The sequence below is a fragment of the Scyliorhinus torazame genome, chromosome 4, assembly GCF_047496885.1.
Source record: "Scyliorhinus torazame isolate Kashiwa2021f chromosome 4, sScyTor2.1, whole genome shotgun sequence".
Taxonomy (NCBI): Eukaryota; Metazoa; Chordata; class Chondrichthyes; order Carcharhiniformes; family Scyliorhinidae; genus Scyliorhinus; species Scyliorhinus torazame.
Window position 1 is genome coordinate 127,404,211 of NC_092710.1, and position 15,020 is coordinate 127,419,230.

At 51.9% G+C, this 15,020-nt stretch overlaps 1 protein-coding gene across 1 annotated transcript in view; it reads right to left on the reverse strand.

The window, feature by feature from the left end:
- Positions 1-15,020, reverse strand: part of LOC140410474 (CUB and sushi domain-containing protein 1-like) — a 3,392,839-nt gene that overhangs the window by 35,696 nt on the left and 3,342,123 nt on the right. The window lies entirely within an intron of this gene.

A 15,020-nucleotide genomic window follows, 5' to 3' on the forward strand; every position in this document is an offset into this window, starting at 1 on the left:
GCAGCGATCGTGGGGCGGACTCGCAACGGAGAATGCCGGCCTTTGTCAAGACTTCACCAACAGTATCAACATTCATTCTGGAATGTTTCTGAGAACCTAGATTAAAAGGGTCGAGTGCTGTGCTTCTCTACTTTACTGGACACTTTGTAGGACGTATCAAAAGAAAGGGCGTGCTCGATCATTGGCAACTTGCCCATTGGTCTTGAGGAATGGGAGGAAGAGATGAGACCAGGCAAAACAGCACCATGTAGGCCAGGAGGATTAGCTGGACTCGTTTCCCACTGTGTGTGTGTGAGTGCAGGACATGTTTCATCCTCTGAACCTCCTCCACCAGGATCTCCAGTGGCACATCTGAGAGTCTGTGACCTTGGCCCTGAAGCCAACCTGATATGTGTTATTGTGCATCAGGCAGTGCAACACATACCTTCTGCGGAAGTGAGTGAGTGAAGCCCCCATCTACAGCATCTACACAATCCTTGAGTGGTAAACCTACTGGTGTCTGTTTAGCACCTCCGGGCAAGTTCAAATCATGGTCTATCAGCAATTAGGACCAGAATTGTTTGCCTAAACCAAACTTTCAAACAGGCGTTTCTTATTAACACAGCATTCATTTTGTGTCCACTCACCCTTTCTCAAACATAACCTCCTCTCGGTTCTGTAATGCAAGTAGCTGCTTGCCTTCTCCTCCTTTATTAAAAATGTATTTATTTTCAATAAGTGGACATGCCTGGCATGGCCAACATCTCTCAGCTTCTGGGAGGAGGGTGGTGCACCTTTTCAGAGGGTATGTGCAGAACTCATACTTGATGTCATGATTCTGTACCAGTTTTCTGGGTTGAGAGTCAGTATGTCTGCTGGGCTCCCAACAGGACCCTCACTGACGAACGGGAGCCCAATGTTCCCAGTACCAGTTTGGTACTGCAGCAGCTCCACTTTTTCCACGCTTGAAGATGAAGAGGCCATTTAAAAACGTCCCTGAGGTCTACCCCTGCGTGTCTCCTGATATGTGGAGGGCCAGAATCAGTGGCAGTGGAATTCGGGGGGGGGGGGGACGGAGAGAGTGGTGGTAATGGATGAAGAGGGTTTTCAAAGCCTCCTTGATGTCACTTACATGTGGCCGGCAGAAAAGACCTTGGGCGAAATTCTCCGGAAACGGCGCGATATCCGCCGACTGGCGCCCAAAACGGCGCAAATCAGACGGGCATCACGCCGCCCAAAAGGTGCGGAATGCTCCGCATCTTTGGGGGCCGAGCCCCAACACTGAGGGGCTAGGTCGGCGCCAGATGAATTTCCGCCCCGCCAGCTGGCGGAAAAGACCTTTGGTGCCCTGCCAGCTGGCGCGGAAATGACATCTCCGGGCGGCGCATGCGCGGGAGTGCCAGCAGCCGCTGACGGCATTCCCGCGCATGCGCAGTGGAGGGAGTCTCTTCTGCCTCCGCCATGGTGGAGACCGTGGTGGAGGCGGAAGGGAAAGAGTGCCCCCACGGCACAGGCCCGCCCGCGGATCGGTGGGCCCCGATCACAGGCCAGGCCACCGTGGGGGCACCCCCCGGGGCCAGATCGCCCCACGCCCCCCCAGGACCCCGGAGCCCGCCCGCGCCGCCTTGTCCCGCCGGTAAGGTAGGTGGTTTAATTTACGCTGGTGGGACAGGCATTTTAGCGGCGGGACTTCCACCCATCCGGGCCGGAGAATCGAGCGGGGGGGGGCCCGCCAACCGGCGCGGCATGATACCCGCCCCCCGCTGAATCTCAGGTGCCGGAGACTTCGACAACCAGCGGGGGCGTGATTCACACCAGCCCCTGGCGATTCTCCGACCAGGCGGGGGGTCGGAGAATCTCGCCCCTTGTCCAGGATTCTCCATTGGAGCCACTAAGTGCTGAGGCCGGGACTGAATCGTGATAGTTCTACATAGCCGAAAGCAGTGCTTCCCGGAGTGATTCAGGACACATTAATGGGCTAGCACCAGCGTCACATGGAACCAGAGCGATTTCAACGAATGCCGGCATCTGATTGGCACTGAGGAGTCTGACAGGCTGCAGCAGCATAGAAGCACCATATTCCCCACATACACTCATTCCAACCAAGATGATGCCTTGAAGAGCGGGCCCGAGATTCATAGATACGGAAATGGAAACATTGTTGGATGTCATGGAGGAGAGGCAGGGCACCCTGTTCCCCGGGGTGGGAAGGAGGCTGTCACCTGCGGTGTGAACCGGGCCTGGGCACAGGTGGCAGAGGCCATGTGCATCGTGGGCCCCACCGCCAGAGGAACTGGACAGCAATGCAGGAAGATGCTGCACAACCTCCCCATGGCGGCCAGGGTGAGTCACCTACTCTGTGCCCCTGGCTCCAACCCTGCCCCACAATTCCCATACCCATAAACTCCCCCCCCCCCCCACCCCAAGTGGCCCCCACCAGGCAGACTGGCAGGCAGCGCTGGGTGAGGGTGAGCAACCCCTCAGGCCAGACAGGGTGAGCTACCACCACCACCATGACCAACCCCGTCCCAAACACACATAGCCACCCCTCCCCCTTAGAGGACGCTCAAACCCCACCCTCCATCAGTCGATTCAATTTTTAGCCGGCATCGCATTCCAACACCCATACCGCCCATCATGGCCGGGTGCCCTGCACACAGGCCACCAACCGCGAACCCTCTGTTGTGCCTGTGTCAGAGTGTCTCACACTGAGTATTGTCTGGCCGCCATCCCGCCTCCCCAGGAGAAGGTGGCCCACAACTGCCTGGAGAGAGAGAAAAGCCCCTCACTGTCGCAGAGCAGAGGCCGTTTAGACCTGGTCCGTGTGCCCGAAGAGCGGGCAGCCGTCGAGCCAGATGATGGCATCGGGGAAGCAAGTGATGGATTGCACTGTCCCTATGGCACGTGTGACACCCCCATCCAAACCTCCCCCCCACCCCCCCACCTCACTCTCCAAGACCCTCTCCAACAGAATCCCTAATCAACTCCTCCACCCCAACACCCCCACCCCTCCACCATCCTCACACCCCCACCCATGACTTAACCATGCGTCTTGTCTTTCAGATCATCCGGCGAAGAAGCGAGGCCGTTGAACATCCCCGCTCCCAACCCCAATATTCATCTCGAGATGAGGTGGGGCCTGCTGTGAAGTGAGCCCCCAGCCCCAGCCCTGCAACACCCTGGAGAAGACACCCTCTCTTGGCACTGCTGCCACCGGCACCCTCCACCATCCCAGGGATATTCACCTTGGTTCGGCATGTTAGTGAAGAGACTCCTGGGGCACTATCTGGTCACACCACGATCATACTGCGGTACATCAGGTGGAGGTAGGAACCCCCAAAGGGGCAGGTGGTCGGAGGGTGGCCCGACCCCAGGGACTAGCTGCCATCCAGATGGGTTTCGGATTCTGGAATGGACAGTCTCATCGATGTTGGCGGTGCAGGCACAGGGGACTACATGAGGGGGTGTCAGCAATCATCCAGTGCTTGGAGTGCAGTTGGAGATATCCAACCGCCTGCTGGGGCAAGAAGCAGTGCCGACAATCTGTGTGCTCGTTAGAGGACATGCGTCCCATCGATAACCCCCTGAACCTGGGGCATCCCGGGCAACCTGCTGGGGTCAGTTCATATTCGGCTTGATGTATTGCACCGCCCGGGCATACAGGGCCTGCATTACGGCGCAGATGCATCTGTGCATGGAGGTCTGTGAGATCCCAGACAGGTTCCCACTTGGTGCCTGGAAGGACCCCATCGCATTGAGTTTCAGAGAGACGGTCACCTTTATGGCCACTGAGGCGGATGTCCTCCTCCATACCCCCAAGGTGCCAGGTGCGCCATGATGTGGCAGAGATGTCGCATGGTCACCCTCCTCAGCCAGAGTCTTCCGCAACATGCTCAGTCTGGAGGGTCATAGGACCATAGAATTTAAGTGCAGAAGGAGGCCATTCGGCCCATCGAGTCTGCCCTGGCCCTTGGAAAGAGCACTCTATTTGAGCCCACACCTCCACCCTATCCCAACACAGTAACCCCACTTAAACTTTTTTGACATTAAGGGGCTACACGATGGCCCTGTTCTGCACTGCAGCCCCTGCCCCCCTGAAATGAAAATGAAATGAAATGAAAATCGCTTATTGTCACAAGTAGGCTTCAAATGAAGTTACTGTGAAAAGCCCCGAGTCGCCACATTCCGGCGCCTGTTCGGGGAGGCTGGTACGGGAATTGAACCGTGCTGCTGGCCTGCCTTGGTCTGCTATACCCCTTCCTCCCACCCCTCCCTCCCACTCCAACCCCACCCCCACCCCGGCGTCATCTGCATCGCACCCCTGGCGCCGGCTTCTAATCCCGGTTACGGTCCCTGCCGGTAGCGGTACCAGTGGCTGGGGCTACCTATGCGGCCCCTGTCCTGCGCCCTCCCATGGGATCTACTGTGTCTGTCCCTCATTTGTGGATCACATGGTGTACTGTCTGGTTGTGAAGAGGGCGGAGTCTGTGGGCTCCTCAGGGGGCCACCTTGGAGGGGGCGGGCAAGCATACGGCACGTGGCGCTCTATGCAACTGCAGGCCAGTGAGGAGCATTGCAAGGTGGCCGTCTTGCAGGCCGCAGCAATGACAATCCATGCTTGGACACCCCGGTCCAGGGGGTCACCCTGACCGCTCGAACCTTCCCCTGGAACCTATTACTGCAGTTCTGGTGCGTCTTTGGGAACATGTCTTACCTCCTCTCTCGCCCTCGGCAACCATGGCGGAGGCAGAACATCGCAGGAAGGAGAATCCTGCTCCTTGCCTTTCGACTTAGTTGGGACAGGGGAGGGAGAAATTGAGGTCGCGATGGAAACATGACAGTGCCTCACAGTCAGATTTCTCCACAACCCTCCTTGCAATTACCTCCGGGTCTGGATAGTGGAGAAAAGTCCAGGTCCTTAGATCAGTGCTACCACCTTATGCAAAAACCTCAATATTAACTAGAGGTAAATTTTAAAAATAGTCTTAACTTTGCCCTGAGCCTGCAGTTTGTTTTAAATGCTGCTAATTCAGTGAGTAAACAATGTTTTAGCATCTCCAAACTCCAAAACATTCCAGTAGAAAGCTGAAGTCATTCAAAGCTCAGACAATTCCATGAGGTAACATCCACGGAGTCAATCTGCCCAGCAGAAATCAGGCCAAGCCACAGTAAAGTGAAAATATCCTCCTTTAGCAGCTGACTTCAACTCTCAGATCCTGACCATTTTCAACCTGAGCCTGAAGGGCTTTGCTGGCAGATTAGGCACCAGCTGTCAGGAACACAAAGGGTCCCATGCAAGGTCGTGAACAAACTGTCCGCTTTAAGAATCTGCACAAAAGTAAATAAGGAGCGCATACGTCAACTGTAAAACATAATTAAAGAGTGAAACTCATTAATTTATGAAAATTGGAATACTATAACTTCCCCCTCCCCCCATTCCCCTCCCAGAAGGACTGAGGGAGAATGCCACTACGGATTTCTGGCTGGCCAGCGGCAGGTCTGCAGGTATTGAGAGGCCACTGAGGCAAGTTGGAAACATTCCTTTGTGGGACCAAGAAGAAGTGGGGAACGTCGTAAAATTGAAGCTGCAAACGTAAGTCAAAAGGATTGTTTCCCTCGCTGTGTTAGTCAGTCACAGAGGTGAGAACTGAGAGCAGTGCAGCCAGAGGCAGCATCCCTGAGCTGGGGAGGTGAAAGTCAGCTGGGTTCCCGATTTCTACCTCATGACCCATCCTGAAAATGCAGATATTGGGCGGAATTTACCGGCTGTTCACGGCGGCGGGATATTCAGGTCCCACCGATGGTGCACGGGTTTCCTGGCAACGAGGGGTGCAGTCAACGGAATCGGCCGGACCAGAAAATCTGGCCGACTCCGACGCTGAAAAATACGCGGCGGGTTGGTCGGTAAATCCCACCCATTAGGTGAGAAAAAGGTTGGCTTTTTGAACAGTAATTTTCGTTCTCTGCCAGCTTGACACAATCAAATGCTTTTTCACATGACTACTTGGGAGGGATATTGGAGTGCATACACCGTCACCTAAAGGGAAGAGATAGCTCGAAACGCCATGCTTCTGTTCAATATGACATTTCTGGCTAACCCCACAGGCAACTTTGAACAAATTTGTACTTTTGACAACTTCACAGGAAGTCGCATCAGTCAACTAACAGCAAAATTAATTTCCTTGTCTGAAAGAAGTTATTCAACAATTGGAAATCTGTAATAATTAAGTATTTGCAGTAATGCCACTACTGATGTGATATATTGTTCTCAGGTTGTGCAGTATGGTGTCTCAAATCCAGCTGTTCAAATACTGGAGATGTCAGAAATCCAGGCATTTTTTAGACTGTACCATGCCTCGATTTTAATTGAATGAAGTAAAAGAAAACAAATTTGGCTAGTAACTGCATTGGTGCTGGACTAGTTAGCTCCTTCTCCGCTTGTGCACCAGTCTATTCCAGCCCTCTGAGGGACCATTGACCTAATCTGAACCAGCTTGACCTGAATTGACCATAGCACGAAATGCCCAACCCAAAATCCGTCACGATCCGAAATCCCACATGGTCCCAAGTTGCCAGTTTTGAGACACCAGGGGCGAAATTCTCCCCCAACGGCGGGATGCCCGCCGACTGGCGCCAAAGCCGGCGCCAATCAGACGGGCATCGCGCCGGCAAAAAGGTGCGGAAGTCTCCGCATCTTTGGCGGCCTAGCCCCAACATTGAGGGGCTAGGCCGACGCCGGAGGGATTTCCGCCCCGCCAGCTGGCGGAAATGGCGTTTGTTGCCCCGCCAGCTGGCGCGGAAATGCGGCGCATGCGCGGGAGCGTCAGCGGCGCTGTCAGTTTCCCAGCGCATGCGCGGGAGCGTCAGCGGCTGCTGTCAGTTTCCCGCGCATGCGCAGTGGGGAGAGTCTCTTCCGCCTCCGCCATGGTGGAGGCCGTGGCGGAGGCGGAAGGGAAAGAGTGCCCCCACGGCACAGGCCCGCCCGCGGATCGGTGGGCCCCGATCGCGGGCCAGGCCTCCGTGGGGGCACCCCCCGGGGTCAGATCGCCCCGCGCCCCCCCCCCAGGACCCCGGAGCCTGCCCACGCCGCCTGGTCCCGCCGGTAAATACCAGGTTTGATTTACGTCGGCGGGACAGGCAATTCCTGGGCGGGACTTCGGCCCATCCGGGCCGGAGAATCCAGCGGGGGGTCCCGCCAACCGGCGCGGCCGGATTCCCGCCCCCGCCCAATCTCCGGGAGCGGAGACTTCGGCGGGGGCGGGGGCGGGATTCACGGCGGCCAACGGCCATTCTCCGACCCGGCGTGGGGTCGGAGAATGACGCCCTGTATCTGTAATATTTAAAGAATTCTGTCACTGTCAATTAGCGAGGTTTTGTTAGCTCTAAGAGTAGTGTTGAGCACAATGATATGTATGGGTATTTAATTTATTGGTGCCAAGTGGGTTTTATTAATGCCAAATTCATGCTTCAATCTTGGTTTTAATCTATTTCTGGGGTTCTCTTGAAGTGCTGCATTGTTGTTGGAAAGCAGCAAGGGAAAAATCACCTGGGTGCCCATTCAAGCATTCCTCAAACAAAACACTCAGAGGAATTGTTTTAAGGTAGCTAACAAAAGTCCAGAACAATGAAGGATAAAGGTTGATTGCTTGGGAATATCTCCTAGATGCTGTTTTAAATGTAAATTACCAAGTTAAAAATAGTTCAATTGATGGATGCATTGTATTTCATTAATGGACAATTTTCTATCCTCTGTTCTATGAACAGTCACTGAATTCACACAATACAGCAATGGTGACTGTTATACTCCTTTGATTCCATATTACTAAATAGCATCAGCACTGTATATCATTAGTGTCTAATGGCATCCTGTCCATAGTTAAATGCTGCCCGTTTCTTATCTTACTCAATTCTTATCTTACTCAACGAAGCCTCGTAGGCAATAGATCAAACCCATGAACTCAAAGATACAGAGAACAAGGCCACTTCTTGGGTAAAACGGCAGAGTACATCTCGTGTTGCTGTGGAAATCCAAGAAAATGACTCACTTGTGACAGTCACAGTTGTCAGTTACTGTGTTTAATGGGGCAAGAATTCCTCAAGGAATATGATCATTTCTGAGGAGCGCAGCTTGCATTTCTGAAGCTGCAGCCTTCTAAACCGATCTTTGACATTACCTACACTATCATTTTTGCCGGGAGAGAGACAAGGGGGCGACTTTCAATGCTTCTTTGAATTCAAAGGGCATCTACATTATTTAAGAGCTTTCTGGTGCTTTCAAACCTCATTGATTATATTAGCTTTTTTGTGTGTGAGGTCACACTGCTTTATTAAATTCACAGGGCTGTATTGATTTATTCCTTTCTGGGTAGAAGACATCAATGTACATTAGTGCATTGCAACTTGTGCCATGTGCAGGATGGGTATAAGGGAGGAGGACACTTACATGGTTGCCGAGTGACCTTTTGACGTGCCTACATCGATATATGCTGGGAAGAGGCCAGGGGCGGAATTCTTCGCCCCCCCCCCCCCCACGCCGGGTGGGAGAATCGCCGGCGCGGCGCGCGAGTCCCGCCACGCCATCCCGAAGCCTGCACGCGATTCTCCCCCCCCCAAAACCGGCGCGGCGCGAATCACGGCTGGCCGCTGGGAGAATCGCCGCTTGCCGTTGTTAATGGGCGAGCCGCGATTCTCTGGCCCGGATGGGCCGATCGGCCTGCATCTGGTCGCTGCCGGCGGGAACAGCGCGGGAACGCTGGGGGGGGGGGCAGCCTGTGGGGGGACGAGGGGGGTTCCTGCAACGGGGGGCTCAAAAGGGGTCTGGCCCGCGATCGGTGCCCACCGATCGGAGGCCGGCCTCTCTGAAGGAGGACCTCCTTTCCTCTGCTGCCCCGCAAGATCGATCTGCCATCTTCTTGCGGGGAGGCCACGGGGAGGACGGCAACCGCGCATGCGCGGGTGACGTCATTTACGCGGCGCCGGTCGCATAATTTACGCGGTGCTGCTTATACGCAGCGCCAAGGCCCGGCGCACGTAAATGACACGGCACCGCTCCTAGCCCCCCAGGGGCGGGAGAATAGGGGGCTGGGAACGGCCTCCGACACTGGAGTGAAACACTCCGGTTTTCACTCCGGCGTCGGGACTTAGTCTCCCGATGGGAGAATTGCGCCCCAGGTCTCTCTCACTAACAAACAGATATCATTGGAGGGGTGATGATGATGAGCTACTGCTGCACAACATCTGGTTGTGAGTCACAGAAGAAAACAGGCAAAGGCCAATCATCTACCTACTCTCACGGCATGAATAAAGTTTCTTTTTGTTGTTTCAAAAGAAGAAATGTTATCCGATGATGTCTCATAATGTTATTTGTTCAAGGGCATTAGCTGTTTGAGATTTGTATCCATTTGGAACAGAGGAACAGATAGGGGTTTGTTGTGCCATCAGTTCAACATTGCCTCTCGATAGGCATGACTGCATAGAAATGGGCGGCATGTGACGCCGTGGTTAGCACTGGGACTACGGCGCTGAGGACCCGGGTTCGAATCCCGGCCCTGGGTCACGGTCCGTGTAGAGTTTGCATATTCTCCCCATGTTTGCGTGAGTTTCACCCCCAAAACCCAAAGATGTGCAGGTTAGGTGGATAGGCCATGCTAAATTGCCCCTTAATTGGGCAAAAAATAATTAGGTACTCTAAATTTATAACAAAAAATGACTGCATAGAGATAGAGATACGAGTTTCATGTAACTTTTTTTCCCTATTGCAATAACCTTCTTGAACAAACTGGGGGACCAATTTTTGGACTGCTGATTGCTACAATGCTTTGACCACGTGTACATTTCTGCCAGCGGGAGGCCCATGTCATTTCGAGGACCAGGCCCCACCTCTATTGTGTGTGCCTCCCACTGTAGATCAATGGCTCTAGTCCAGCATAATATTGGACACAGAAATAGGTTTGTGAGAGGGACGCAGAAGTGGAGTGTGGTGAGTTTGGGCGAACAGCAGCGGGAGCATTTTTGTGCAGCCTACGGCATTCCTACTGCTCGTTAATATATCCTAGAAACTTCCAGGGACAATTGTTTTATGGAGGCCTTTTAAGGTGCGGGCTAGACCACCCGTCCCTGAAAATTGTATTCCGGGTCCCAACTAATATGACAAAGGACATTGATTTGCATAGGTCTACCACACAAAACAAAAGGAATTCCCTTTAAAAATAGCAATTGGTGTAAATGGACGGTTAAATCTACCAACCCATGTTGAGGTCACATGAATGCTGGCTTTCCCAAGGCGGAACCCCTGCAATCGGGTATCCCTCCTAACCAACCTTCTCGAGGTTTACGCCCCCTCACCCGTCTGAGGCCATTGATTTCCCACCCCCCCACAAGGTCTGGGCCCCCCTCTGACCTTGACTTCAGGCCGCCGATTCCCTCCTACCCAATCACACAATCAAAGTCTCTGATTTCCTCCTTCCCAGACCTTGGCAAAGGCAGCTATCCTCAGATTGCTCACGAACCATTTCTCTGTTTGACTCGAAGCCAGACTTATCAATCAGGCTGTGTTGAACCGATTGGTGACATCACATGCTGCAGAATGTGTGGGAATGCTGACTTTGACCCGCTTGATGGGACAGTTAAGGAACATTCCAGGCCTGCAAAGCCAATTGTTACTTTGCTGACCAAAGTTAACTGACAGTTAAGAAATCATACCTCGTAACTTTTGATTTGCATCGCTGCACAGTGCGCTGCAGTTACCAAATTAAGCCAGATGGCTGCATATTGAAGTTCCTCAGTCATCCAGATGGGGAATTCAGACAGATGCCACATTCTTGAAAAAAACATCCTGAAAATGTATTTTGATTACCTCAAGAACTCTCAAAATAATACGACTTCAGTATTGACAAAAATAGGATATCTGTCAAATTGTTGATCATGGCAATAAGAATCAGAGTTGCAGCAGGGGGCCCAATTGTTGGCTATGAGCTCGCTGGGCAGAAAGGTTGGGAAATTGGCTGATCCCTACACTAAAACAGCTGGCAGATCGCAACTGTGGTGGAGAGGGGATGGGTGGAGAAAGAAGGAGCAGAATCTGGTGGTGGCGGGGAGGGATTATGGCGCCCAGGCAGAGTTTCTTTGGGAAGTTCAGAGGATACAATTTTGCTTCTTCCTCTATGCAAATAAATAAAAATCCAAAATTTCCTGGGCCTTTTTCTTTGTGGGGTCTTCAGTGGAGCACAGGTTAGGCTCCCAGCACCTAGTAAAAGAAGGCAGGGACCATGATCTAACTGCCTTATTGACTATAGATGCCAATCCCGTAATGACTGCTAAATCGCTCGAGAGACCGAAAATGTGATTTGTGCCAGCGAGGTCTCAAATAACAAGGTCTTCTCAGCTCCCCTCCAATGATGCGATCAGGTTCACACCCAAGAAGGACACAAGCCTGATCAGCATACTTTAACATAAATTGAAATCTAATTATAGGACTTGACACCGCAACGTCTGCCCGCTCCGCATTGTTCCACCCAGCTGTCATGATGTCAACCAGGCGTGAATTACTACTGGTTTTCAAAAATAAAAAACAGTCATGGAACCATGCCAGGTACACACAGGCAAGTATAGCACCCCCGGCTGGTGATGGACATGGACATGGCCGGACAGTGCCCTAGCACAACTCCCTGGCACTGTCAACCTGGCTGCACCAACATGGCAGTGCTGAGGCGGGTCCTCTGGGGAGTCCCACTGAGGGGCGGTTTCCCTTATGTCTGTTGGTGGGGAGAGTGAATACACCAATGTCTTAGGCAGAGGGTAGTGTGACTATGTTTTTGGGGGAGGTGAACCCTGATGCTTGTGGGGGGGCGGCAGGGGGGCCACCCCAATGATACCAATGCTTATGGGATGGGGATCACCTAGAAACCTGTGGGGGCGGGGGGGGGGGGGTGGTGGAGGGTGATCCTGATGCTTCTGGGATGGTCATCCCGATGCCTGTGGCTGGAGGGGTTCTTTTATTCAAATCGGAGATTTGAAAATGGCACTCCGAGTTTGGGATTCCCGGCCTTGCCTGCTTTTTTAGGTCCCATCCTTCCAGCTGACTCTCTGATTTGTGCCTGCTCTGTGAAATTGCACAGAGTGTGACTCAATGCGACGACTGGCTGTGCAGCCTGTGAGCATCACACCGGATTTCTTGCCTGAGCCAACACTGTGCACATTTGGGAAGATTCTACAGCACACTTTCCAAACCTTACTTGTATCCAAGATTTGTAGCCAGCATTCTGAAGCGAGAGAACGATGCTGATTTTCCTATGTAAGTAGCCTTTCGCCTATTTCAGACATGTGGGCCATCGAGTCTCCACTTTACCTAAGCCCATCCCCCCCCTTCACCCTATCCCCACAACCTAACCTACACATCTTTGGACACTGAGGGGCAATTTAGCATGGCCAGTCCACCTAATCCGCACATCATTGGACTGCGAGAGGAAACCGGACCACCCGGAGGAATCATAGAATCATAGAATTTACAGTGCAGAAGGAGGCTATTCAACCCATCGAGTCTGCACCAGCCCCTTTTGGAAAGAGCGCCCTACCTAAGCCCACACTCCCACCCTATCCCCGTAACTCCACTCAACCTTTCTGGGCACTAAGGGCAATTTAGAATGGCCAATCCACCTAACCTGCACATCTTTGGACTGTGGGAGGAAACCGGAGCACCCGGAGGAAACCCCCGCAGACACGGGGAGGACGTGCAGACTCCGCACAGACAGTGACCCAATCGGGGATCGAACCTGGTGCCTGGCGCTGTGAGGCAGCAGTGCTAACCACTGTGCCACCCTTCTGTTTGCCTATTTATAGGCTCTACCGAATATGTAATATCAGATGGTGAACGGTGTCAATGGGATAGCCCAAATGCTGCCCCCCTCACTCGCCAAATTTTCTGAACTACTGGCTGCTAACTTCTCAGGTGGGAAACTGGCGATTGTATGACAAAGATGAATATTTGTAAATTTTGGTAGGATTATCACCATCACCAGTTATCATTTTGTCATCACAATAGCATATTGATATAGTGCCTTTAACTTAGTGAAACATCTCAAGGAGACTCACAGGAGCAATATAAAAGAAAATGTGACATTAAGGCACATTGGTTAAAGAGATAGGCTTTAAGGAGTTTCTTAAAGGAGGAGATGGTGGGCATTTCAGAATAATAAGCAAAACATTGTGGATGCTGGATTCTGAAACAAAACCAGAGAATGCTGGAAAACCTCAGCTACATCGCTATGGAGAGAAAACAGAGTTAACATTTTGAGGGCATCTGACTCTTCATCAGAACTAGAGGGGGGAAATGCATTGGATGTTATACTGTAGCTGGGAGAGACTGCAGCAAGTTGTAGCAAACTTAGGACCAGGAGACAGATGGCCCCGGTATGTGTGTGTCTTGGGACGTGGGGGTAGGTGGGTACAGGGGGAGGGAGGGTTTGCATTGAGACAATAAATGTATGGGATATCAAAAAGGTGGTTGAGGTGGAGGGAGAAAGGTCACAGTCTAAAGTTGTTGAACTCAATGTTGAGTCCTGAGAGCTATAACGTGCCTCATTAGAAAATAGATGCTGCTCTTCCAGTTTGCATTGACCTTCACTGGAACATTGCAGCAGGACAAAGACAGACATGTGGGTGTGAGAGCAAGGTGCTGAGTTAAAATGGAAAACAACACAAAGGTTTGGGTTATGCTTGCTTGCTGAGCGAAGGTGTTTCACAAAGCGGTCACCCATTCTCCCCAATTGCATTGGGAGCAATGAATACAGTCGACCAAACTAAAAGAGGTGAAAGTGAAATGCTGTTTAACCTGAGAGGAGTGTTTGAGGCCTTGAATGGTGAAGGGAGGGGAGGTAAAGGGGCAGGTGGTTTCCCTTATGCGGTTGCATGGGAAGATGCTGTGGGAAGGGGATGGGAAGTTAGGTATGTTGGAGAAGTGGACCAGGGAGTCACACAGGGAGCAGTCCCTCTGGAGTTTGCATGTATGTGTTTCCTTCGGGTGCTCCGGTTTCCTTCCGCAGTCCAAATATGTGCAGTTTAGGTGGATTGGCCATGCTAAATTGCCCCTTTAAGTGTCCAAAAGATGTGCAGGTTAGGTGGAGTGGTGGGGGAGTGGGCCTAGGTAGGGTGCTCTTGGTAGGATCAATGCAGACTTGATGGGCCGAATGGCCTCCGTCTGCACTGTAGGGATTCAATGAAATCAATGGAATGCTGACAGGAAGGTGTGAATGGAAGATGTACTTTGTGGTGATTTTATGTGAATTTAAGGTTAGTGCTTCAGAATGGAATACTATTCCCTAATGCTGCATTAGTTGTTTCAATGATAATATAACTTGATCTGAGGAAAAGAAGATTTCCTCTGCTTATCCCGACAAGATGCTTCAGTCCAAATATCAGTGTTACATTTCATTCACCTGCCAGGCTTATTCCATTAATTTAGTGCCAAAATGTATGAAATTAAGCTGATATTCCTTTTCTAACGGCAACAACATCTCCCTTAATGTCAGCAAAACTAAAGAGCCGGTCATAAACTTCTGGAAGCAAAGTGTCATACAGGCCCCTGACTGCATCAATGGTGCTGAAGGAGAAATGGTTGACAGCTTCAAATTCCAAGGTGTGCACATCACCAACAATCTATCCTGGTCCTCCCACGTTGACGCTACGACAAAGAAAGCACAACAGCGCTTATATTTCCTCAGGAAATTAAGGAAATTCGGCATGTCCACATTGATTCTTACCAATTTTTACAGATGCACCATAGATAGCATCATATCTGGCTGCATCACAGCCTGTAATGGCAACTGCTCGGCCCAAGAACATAAGAAACTACAGAGAGTCGTGAGCCCAGTCCATCGCGCGAACCCGCCTCCCATCCATTGAGTCTGTCTACACTTCGCGCTGCCTTGGGAAAGTGGGCAGCAGGATCAAAGGTCCCTCCCGACCGGGTTATTCTCTCTTCCAACTTCTTCCATTGGGCAATAGATACAAAAGTCTGAGAACAAGCACCAACAGATTCAAAAACT